General features: G+C 42.7%; 1 non-coding gene across 1 annotated transcript; it reads right to left on the minus strand.

Annotated features, from left to right (window-relative positions):
* Positions 1-254: 254 nt before the first annotated feature.
* Positions 255-336, minus strand: TRNAS-GCU (transfer RNA serine (anticodon GCU)). The gene has a single exon. It is a non-coding gene; the product is annotated as a tRNA-Ser (tRNA).
* Positions 337-10,868: the final 10,532 nt, after the last annotated feature.

A 10,868-nucleotide genomic window follows, 5' to 3' on the forward strand; every position in this document is an offset into this window, starting at 1 on the left:
TACTTGAGCCTTTGGTATCAGCTCCTCATATCCCCGCTCCTCCCTCCCTCATGAACCCTTGATAATTTCTAAATTATCGTTATTATTTTTGTCATATCTTACACTGTCCGACGTCTCACTTCACCCACTTTTCGGTGAACAAGATTTCTAAAGCTAAGTGCAGGATAAAGCCATTCTGCGTGGCTGGGTGGTGAAAAATGCTTACTCGTCATTTTGAGTGCTTGAAACTAAAACGGACAGAGCTCATAATTCTCCGACGAGGATGGGATTCGAACCCACGCGTGCAGAGCACAATGGATTAGCAGTCCATCGCCTTAACCACTCGGCCACCTCGTCACACAAAGTGAGGTGTTAGTCAGTTTACCCCTGAGGGTGGTGCTCCCGGTCGTTTTACATTGCTCCATCTGATTACCACTTTCTGTTCCCTAGCCCCAAAGCCAAGCTCGGAGTCAAGTACGTTTCACAAGCACCGTGAAACTGGCAACTACCTAATAACAGGTCGAACCAGTGCCTGGCACACATTGTTGGATGCAAGACACGCAGACTTGCTGGCTCAGGACGCACCCAGATTCCCATTCCGCGTTCAACTGACCAATTTCCCTGCTTCCGGATCAGAATTTCTCTCGGGATTCTTGTTTTACTGGGAGGTGCCAGAGATCTTGGCTCTGTGATGTCCTTTCCATCGCTTCTGAAAGAGCACGTTCGCCACGAGACGCCTTTCTAAGCATGGCACGGATCAGTCTGCGACCTGTCGCAACAGGTAAGGACGTTTGGAAAGAGGTAGACAAAAGAGGTAGATGGGTGTGTTAGAGCTCCGCTGGAAACTCCTTTTGGGGGGACAAACTGAATCACCCCAAACGCCCCTCCAGCTCTGACCTTTAGGGATAAAACTGGCCATCAAGAAGCCCCTGCGGTCAGCTCTCCTGTAATTTAGCACTAAAAGTTTAAAAAGAGGAAACAACAACCTCTTCCACTAGCGAGAGATTATGTGTTTTGGCGGGTGCTTTTCCAGAGCTGAATAAAGCAAGGTAAAACTTTCTTGACTATCAAGATGTTAGTGTTGCCGACATCCTTTAAATCGATGGTGGCGCCGTGCCCACGCTTTGGGTGGCTGACTGCAAAGTCAGCAATTTGAAAGCATCAGCCGCTCAGCGGGAGAAGGGGCGTTTCCCGCCCATCGCGCAGAGATACCGAATGGAATGAGCTCTTTCCTTTGTGTACAGAGAGCCTGTCGCTGCTCTTCGTGTTCGGTCAGTGGTCACCAGCCCTCCCCTTTGTAGAGTCTCAAGTGCAACCTCATTCCATTCGAGTCACTTCAGAACGATTCTTAGAGAACGTTTTGGCACAGAGGTGTCTGGTATGAAGTCAACAAGAGTTTCACTGAGGTGTGACCAAGATCAAGTCCAGGAACCTGTGTCTTTGGTGATCATCTTGCACCAATACCAGAGCAGGCTAAAATGAACCACCGTTACATGAACAGCTAAAATCGCCTAGATTTGAAGCCCTAAGCATCAGCATCAAGGTACCCAGAAAATGTGGTTTCATTTATTGAAACTTCTTAGATAATAATCCTAGACTTTGGCTTTTACTTTTAATCATAAGGTTGTAGTGAGTGCCGAGTGAATTAGCATTAGTAAAATGCTTAGAAAAATTATTTTGTAAATAGTAATCACTAGGTGAGTCATTTGGCATTATAGTTGTTTTATTATTGTAATTATATCCAATAAGAAAAGAAAAGCAAATGTAAAAAAGCAGACAACTGAAAACATGTCAATGCATGGGAGAGTTTGTTAATATTATTGAGGGCCATTTAACTTTAATCTTAATATCTTATAGATTCTAAATGCAGGTTTTTATGATATCTTCAATGGAAAAAGGAATCCCTGGTCGTGCAGAGCTTAAAGATGTTGGCTGCTAACTAAATTCTGGTGGCTTGAGCATACCAGCCTTCCTAGCTTCAGTAAAGATTCGCAGCCTTGGAAACCCTATGGGGCAGTCCGATGGGTCATTATGAATTGGGATTGATTTGATGGTAGTTTGGTTTTCTTCAAAGAACATTATAAATACAACCATTGTGTATTTATTTTGTAAGCGCTAATTTGAGGGGTTTTAATGTGTCTCACTATTTCCTAATATCATTTACTGCTTTAAAAATATGCTTGAAGGATGGTGCCCAGCTATCAAAAGATATAGCATCTGCCGTCTTAAAGCCTTGAAATTAAGCAAGTGGTCATCTCGCAGAGAATCAACATGCCCACATGGAAGAAGCATACCAGCCTGTGTGATCATGAGGTGTCGACAGGATGGAGTCACAGGCATCAGAAGACCCAATACAAACAAACAAAAACCATATTGTTGAGAAACAGGAGGATTGGAGCAGAGACCCAAAACCCATTTGTAGACAATGAGACATCCCCTCACAGAGGGGTCACAGGGAAGGGATGAGTCCATCATCGATAAAGCATCAATGAAACATACAATATTCCTCTGGTTTACCTTGAGGCTTCCTCACCCCTCACTATCATGACCCCAGTCCTGCTTTTCACTTCGGGGTAGACTGGAGCATGTGCACAGGTGCAGATAAGATATAAGGGCTGATGACACACAGAATCCAGGAACAGGAATGGGAACAGTGATACTAGGAGGGTAGGGAGAAGGTGGGGAAAGGAGGGGTGGAAAACGGAACCTATTACAATGATCCATACATAACCACATATCCTCCCCACCCCCGAGAGAACAACAGAAACTGTGGGGGAAGGGAGACAGCGGTCTGTGTAAAATATAAAAATAATAAAATTTGTAATTTATCAAGGGGTCATGAGAGTGGGGGGACAGGAAAAAAGAGCTGATACTGAGGGCAATGGAAAGTAAATATTTACAAAATAATGATGGCAACATATGTACTAATATGCTTGATACAATTGATGTATGGATCTTTGGAAGAGCCCCCCAATAATTAAAAAAAAAGACATTTAAAGGCAAGAGAAGTGAACAGAGTGAACTGAGAGCCAAATCCTGCTTATAAATTTAATAATATATTAATTAAGATGTGACCCTTATACTTAACCGTTTTAGATGTAAACAGGATGACTTTTCTTTTTTCTTTTTAATCATTTTACTGGGGGCTCGGACAATTCTTATCACAATCCATACATACAACAGGATGGCTTTTCAATACTTTGTGGATCTAGCTTTCAGACACCACTTTTTGAGGTCTGATTCTAAAAACTACTTTGGGCGCCATTGGGTCCATTCCCATGCATAGCGACCCAATCACAACAGAACAGACGTGACCAGTGTCACTCTCATCATTGTGATGTTTGAGCCACTGCTGCAGTCGCCGTGTCAGTCCAACCGAGTGAGGGTTTCCTCTTCTTAGGCTGACCCTTTCCTTTACTAAGCACAGTGTATTTTTCCAGAGACTAGTCCCTCCTGAAGCTATGTCCAGAGTATGGGAGTTGAAGGCTCACCATTCCCCCTTCTAAGGCATATTCTGACCGTACTTCGTCCAAAACAGGTTTATTTGTTCTACTGGAAGTTCATGGTGCTTCAGCATTCTTCACCAACATCATAATTCAAATATATCAGTTCTTCTCCTTTATTTCTTTTCAAACTATTTTAGGACAATGACGTGGGAGGTGGAGTGTTATAGCATAATGTTTCTTGGAAGAAAGATAAGGTCATCTAATTCCATAAAGATTTATAGTTTCAGAAATCCTATGGAACAATTCAACTCTATCTTATAAGGTTGTTTTGTGTTGGACTTATCCTGATGGCAATGTCTTGTGTTTGTTTAGCATAGGATTGAAGAGCTAGTCCCCACTAACCCACCCAAGCGCTTACTGTGCTTCTCTGCCTGTCAGAGCTTCCCAGCCCTGATTCTTACTTCTCACCACCTACACATTTCCACCTCTTCTCAATGGGAATCTGGGTTACTTTTTCTATCCACACAGAGGAACATAGGATTTCCAGGAAGAGATACTTAATTACCAATTTCTTTATTTTTTTAACATTTTATTAGGGGCTCATACAACTCTTACCACAATCCATACATATCCATACATCAATTGTCTAAGGCACATCTGTACATTCTTTGCCCTAATCATTTTCAAAGCATTTGCTCTCCACTTAAGCCCTTTGCATCAGGTCCTCTTTTTTTCCCTCCCTCCCTGCTCCCCCTTTCCTCATGAACCCCTGATAATTTATAGATTATTATTTTGTCATATCTTGTCCTATCCGGCATCTCCCTTAACCCCCTTCTCTGTTGTCCATCCCCCAGGGAGGAGGTCACATATAGATCCTTGTAATCTGTTCCCCTTTCCAACCCACTGACTCTCTACTCTCCAAGTATCGCCCCTCATACCCCTGGTCCTGAAGGTATCATCCATCCTGGATTCCCTGTGTCTCCAGTTCCTATATGCACCAGTGTATAACCTCTGCTCTATCCAGACTTGCGAAGTAGAATTCGGATCATGGTGGTTGGGGGGGGGGGGGAGAAGCATCCAGGATCTGGAGGAAAGCTGTATTCTTCATCTGTGCTACATCACACCCTGGCTGACTCATCTCCTCCCCTAGACCCCTCTGTGAGGGGGATCTCCAGTGGCCGACAAATGGGCTTTGGGTCTCCACTCTGCACTACCCCCTTCATTCACTATGGTAAGATTTTTTTTGTTGTTGATGATGCCTTATACCTGATCCCTTTGGCATCTCGTGATCGCACAGGCTGGTGTGCTTCTTCCATGTGGACTTTGTTGTTTCTGGGCTAGATGGCCGCTTGTTTATCTTCAAGCCTTTAAGACCCCAGACACTATCTCTTTTGATAGCCGGGCACCATCAGCTTTCTTCACCACATTTGCTGCGATAGTTTATTGTGCCAGCCTGGCCGATAAACACAAGTAGGATTAACTGAAGGGCAGAGGGATAAATGGCTCGGTGAGCCTCGCCTTGCTTGTCTCTCGTTCTTTAATCATCGGACCTGCGTGTGGCTGTCTTGCTTGTTCTGTACCTCAATTTAAAGGGGTACACTACCTGTGGGATACCTAGCCTGTGGACTGCATCGCTGTAAGTTTAGGTCCCTTTAAGACCACATGATTGGAATGTTCGTCTCTGGAGCTGGGGACCAACAGTTGGTGATAGTTGGTGACCTGCCTTGCTGTTTGCTGCCTGGGTATATATAGCCCAGCTCTCTCTACAGAAGGGGACTGGCGACTGGAGGCTCTCAAGACTTAAAGGACTGCTAGTGTCTCACTGCTTTATAATTTAACTGTTAATTTCTTGTATTATCTATCTGTATATAATTTAACGGTTCATTTTTGGTGTTATATATCTATCTTTGTAAATATATTTATATGTAATTACTAGCAACCTGGTTTTGTCTCTCTAGAGAACCCTGTCCAACACATTTGCTTATGCACCCGTTTGTCCTCAGCGATTGTATCATGGAGGTGTGCAGCTAATGATATGATTGTTCTTTGATGCTTGATAACTGATCCCTTCGGGACCACGTGATCATACAGGCTGGTGTGTTCTTCCATGTGGACTTTGTTGCTTCTGAGCTAGATGACTACTTGTTTATCTTCAAGCCTTTAAGACCCCAGACACTATCTCTTTTGATAGCCGGGCACCATCAGCTTTCTTTACCACATTTACTTGTTCATCCGCTTTGGCTTCAGCAGTTGTGTTGGGCGGGTGAGCATCATTGAATGCCAATTTAATAGAAGAAAGTATTCATGCATTGAGGGAGTGCTTGTGTAGAGGTCCAAGGTCCTTCTGCCACCTTAATAGTAGACCTATAAATATAGACACATAGATCTATTTCCCCATTCATATATATATATATATATATATATATATATATATATATATATATATATATATATATATATATATATATATATTTGCATGTACATGTCTTTGTCTAGACCTCTATAAATGCCCTTTGCCTCCTAGCTCTTTTCTCTATTTCCCTTGACTTTCCTCCTGCCCTACTACCATGCTCTGTCCCCACCTGGGTTTCAGTTATACCTCTTTGTTATGTTACCTTACCCTTGATCATTCCCTACCAGGCCTGCCACTACCCCCTCATCACCAATATGAATCCCTTTTTGTTCCCTTGTCCCTGGGTTTGTTAACACCACTTCATTACCCACCCCCACCTCCCCCTATCCCAAGTCCCCCCGGAACTTTTGGTCCCGTTGTTTTACCTCCAGATAGTTCATCCAGCCTGTCTTATTTAGACAGACCTGTGGAGATAATAACATGCACAAAAACAAGACAGAAGAGAACAAAGCAACAGTATACAACCAGACAACAAAACAGCAACAACAAACCACTGACAAAGAACCAAACCAAACGCATCAAGAAAGAAAAGCTTGTAGTTAGTTCAAGGATCATTTGTTGGCCTTTAGGAGTGTTTTCCAGTCCAGTATGTTGGGGCACCATGCCCTGGCCCCAAAGTCCACTTTCAGCATTCCCTGGGGACCTCACTGCTCCATTCCCTTGGTGTTCCGCTGCACTCCCCCAGTGCTTTGCCTCCGTGTGGTGGGATCAGGTCAGGTGCAATTCGTACACTGTGCCTCCGGTGCTGTCCCCTGTAGTGCCATTGGTGACTGAGGGGCATCATGTCTCATAGTGGGGCCAGCCAAGTTGTCCTCTCTGTGGACTGGCTGCTCTAATCAGGAACATCATCCTCACGGCCTAGTGGGCCAGGCTGTGTTCCACTCTCTCCTCCTCCTCCCCCTTCATCTGCTCCCGTGTGCTCTGATCAGATATGTCCTTCTCCCGGAGCTGCAGAATCAATGTCATCCTTTGAAACAAATTCTTCTCAGGGAAGGGGTAGGAATCCACTTAATTTTTGGTGCTGGGGCCAGCCTCCCAGACCTCTCCACTGGTTCCCTACTCCATGCTTAATTACCAATTTCTCTGCACAGAATCTACACAGAATTCCCACTAGGTTCCCAGTATGAATCCCATATATTTCAGCCTTTCTTCTCTGACCTGTCAGTTATCTCTCCCCGACCCTGCCCCAACCCCCTCACCCCACCCACCCTGCTCCAAGGCCATCCACATGATCTCTCATCCTCCATGCTAGTTATCTCATTATTATCCTCTCCTTCCTCACATGTATGGATGCAACTAAATCATTGAGTGGGAAGGGAGTTTACTCCCAGGCTTGGAACATCTCTCTTAATATCCTCCTAAATATATTTTTAGATGAAGAAAGAAGAGACTTCATTACCTCTACTAGAAACAAATGGGAACTTTGAACCTAATGAAATCACACCATCCATGCTTCCATTTTCTCAGAGACTACATAACAAATGTCCTTTTCAATTCCAGGTATGTGTTAGGCACAGCACACCCTATGTGGTGGGAGAAGAGATGCGTTTAAACAGAAGAGAGCACATAAGTATGTCTTTGCACCTTGTGGTAGAACGATGGAAGAAGTGCAGGAGAAATCCCACAGAGGAGAATGGATTTTAGTTGGGAGATGAAGAAAGTTCTCTCTCAATAGACATCTGTCCGGTGAATCAGTGACATTTAGGCTGAAAGCCTAGAGAAGAGACATAGAGTCAAAGGGAAGTGAAACAAAGGACATTACAGGTAGAAGATAAGACAGATATAAAGCTCCCAAAGCAGGGAGATATGGAAAAGTAGATGAACTGAGAAAAGTCCAATGTGACCGGACTAGAATTGAGCAGGAAAGAGGAGGGAGACAGTATTGCCAAGGTTGGTCAAGTCTTATAGGCTCTAAATACCATGGTAAGGAGTTGAGGTTTTACACAAATTGCAACAGAGAGCTGGTGAACCTTTACGAACCGGGAAGACTGTGATCTGTTTCAGGTATTTGAAAGAGTGTTCTATCTGCTCTAGAGGGGACAAGGGTCAAGAACCCATGTGAGTGGCCCTGTTGGGAAGCAACGGCAGCACTCAGGATGAGAGACTGTGTGATCTACACCAGAAGAGTGGCAATAGGAATGAAGAGAGCCAAGGTATAGTTTCAATATAGCAATGGCAAGACCTGGTGATGGTTTGGATACACAGCATGAGGGAAAAATAGGGTAACCAGATCAAGTAAGATTCTTTTTCCTTCATGTTAGCGTCAGAACAAATTTTTTTTAATGGACCATGCAGGATATAAGATTTTACACAATTATACTTCCTGAATTTAAAAAATAGGGAACTTTCCTACCTCTTCCAAGATTTTGACTAAAAATTTTAGTCTGGTAACTTAGAAAATTTTGTACCATGAGGGGAAACATTTTTGAAGGGGGTCAAGATCATTATAAGATTTTTAGCAAAATTCTAGAGGAGGCAAAGGGCATTTATAGAGATATAAATACAGGCATGTATATATGTAAATATATTTATATATGATGATGGGGAAATAAATCTATGTGAATATATTTATAAGTTTAGTATAAGTTAAGGTAGCATATGGACATTGGGCCTCCACTCAATTACTCCCTCAATACAAGAATATTTTTTTCTATTAAATTGGAATTCCATAATGTTCCCCTTCCTGACAGGATTGCTGAAGACAAAGCGGGTGCATAAGTAACTGTGGTGAAGAAATCTAATGCTGCCCAGTTATCAAAAGATGTAGCATCTAGGGTCTTAAAGACTTGAAGGTAAACAAGGGCCCATCTAGCTCAGAAGCAACAAAGCCCACATGGAAGAAGCACACCAGGCTGTGTGATCATGAGGTGTCTAACAGATCAGGGATCAGGCATCAAAGAACAAGAAATCATATCATTGTGAATGAGGGGGAGTGCGGCGTGGGGACCCAAAGCCCATCTGTAGGCAACTGGACATCCCCTTACAGAAGGCTCTCGGGAAGGAGACGAGCCAGTCAGGGTGCAGTGTAGCAATACTTCCTGCAACCTCGCCCCCCCACCCCACCCCCGCTCGCCAATATCATGATCCCAATTCTACCTTAAAAATTTAGCTAGACCACAGGATGTACACTGGTACAATAGGAACTGGAAACAGGGAATCCAGGACAGATGATCCCTTCAGGACCAGTGGTGAAAATGGCGATACTGGGAGGATAGTAGGAGGATGGGGTAGAAAGGGGGAACAGATTACGGGGATCTACATATAACCTCCTCCCTGGGGGACAGACAACAGAAAAGTCAGTGAAGGGAGATGTCAGACAGTGTAAGACATGACAACATAATAATTTATAAATTTTGAAGGGTTCATGAGGGAGGGGGAAGCAGGGAGGGAGGGGAAAAATGAGGAGCTGATACCAAGGGCTCAAGTAGAAACAAATGTTTTGAGAATGATGAGGGCATTAACTGTATAAATGTGCTTCACATAAAATGGATGGATGCATGGATTGTGATGTGCGTTGTACGAGACCCCAATAAAATGATTTTTGAAATAAAAAATTAAAAGACCCTTATTTAAATACCTCAGGTATATAAAAACTGCCATTTTGATATGCTGTTGATCAGAGTGCAGAATTGTTCAGGAAACCATTAGAAAAATGAAACGGCACCTTTGAAGTGCGTAGACCTAATTGGAGAATATGCTAAGAAATAACTTCACATTTCATATTTCTGTTTAATAAAGTTTTCATGATTTCATAGCTAGACTTTTGAACTTACCTTTCATGTATATAAATGTATGCATATATACATATAGCTCTAGTGTTTCTCTAAAGAACTGTTATTTTTAAAGTATTCGTTTGTTTATTGTAGCCTCTTCCCATTTCATTCACAGGGTTCTTTTTGGGTGGGGACTTCCATTCAAGTCTTTCAGATTATGAATGACTACCTCCCTTCGAAGGTATGAACTCCAAAGTTCTGAAGAGTTTATTGTTTAGTTGTAAATGTTAGAAGGATTCATTTCTTCTAATTGGCTTGACTTGAGCAGGAGATACAGCAATCATGTCAAATCATCCATCAAAGAAAAGTGATCTGGCATGTAAATTACATTGGTTGTTTCCTAAGGACTTAGTCAAATAAAAGTACCCACTCTTCACAATGATCTTCCCACAATGCTTAGGGTGTCTATGAAATCAAACGCTTGCTGAGGCCAAGATGTCTACTTAAAAGAAACAGATATTTTTATGAAGATGTGTTAGTCCAGGTAGACTAGAGAAACAAATTCATAAAAACACATATGTATGCAAGAAAGAGGTTTATATACAAGAGTAACTGAATCTTGAGAAAATATCCCAGCCCAGTCCAAGCACATATGTCCGATATTAGCCAAATGTCTAATACCAATCTATAAAGTCCTCTTCAGAGTCACAAAACACATGCAGTGATGCCGAATGCAGGAAGATCACAGGACAGTGGGTGGGAAGTCTTATGGATCCAGTGGCAGTGGAAGCATCTCAGCACTGGTTGGAGTCTCCACGTGGCTACTCCAGCTACAGAGCTACGCCTCTATCAGGGTAGCTCCTGTGTCTTGTCAGCAGGAAGATGAAGCAGAGAGATTTTGGGTCTGGCCTCCAGAGAGTTATTTATTTCCAAATGAGGTCATCAAGCTGCTACCTGACTGACAAGCTAGACTCTATCCCTTCCTCGAGTTGACAGTACATTATGTAACTGATATAGATGGTAACATAGCTTTTCTAATAAATGGTTGACTTTTGAAGCACCCCACCCCAAAATTTTTGTTTTCTTTTGTTTTGCAGTATTCGTACTGGTTGCCTAATGAAGTAAATATTTGGCAGCATGTGAATGTTCATTCCACAGGGCATCTTTTTCCTCTATGCTTTCTCTGATGAAGTCATTTGAATCGGAATCTCTTACTTGCTCTGAGAATCTCGGGAAAGCTATCTACTTGAGAATAGCATATGTTTTTAAGAACTTTTTATTCCTTTTCTGTTGTCTGCCTGAAAGCCTATTGTCAAA

This window comes from Tenrec ecaudatus, chromosome 1 (assembly GCF_050624435.1).
Source record: "Tenrec ecaudatus isolate mTenEca1 chromosome 1, mTenEca1.hap1, whole genome shotgun sequence".
NCBI classification, from domain to species: domain Eukaryota; kingdom Metazoa; phylum Chordata; class Mammalia; order Afrosoricida; family Tenrecidae; genus Tenrec; species Tenrec ecaudatus.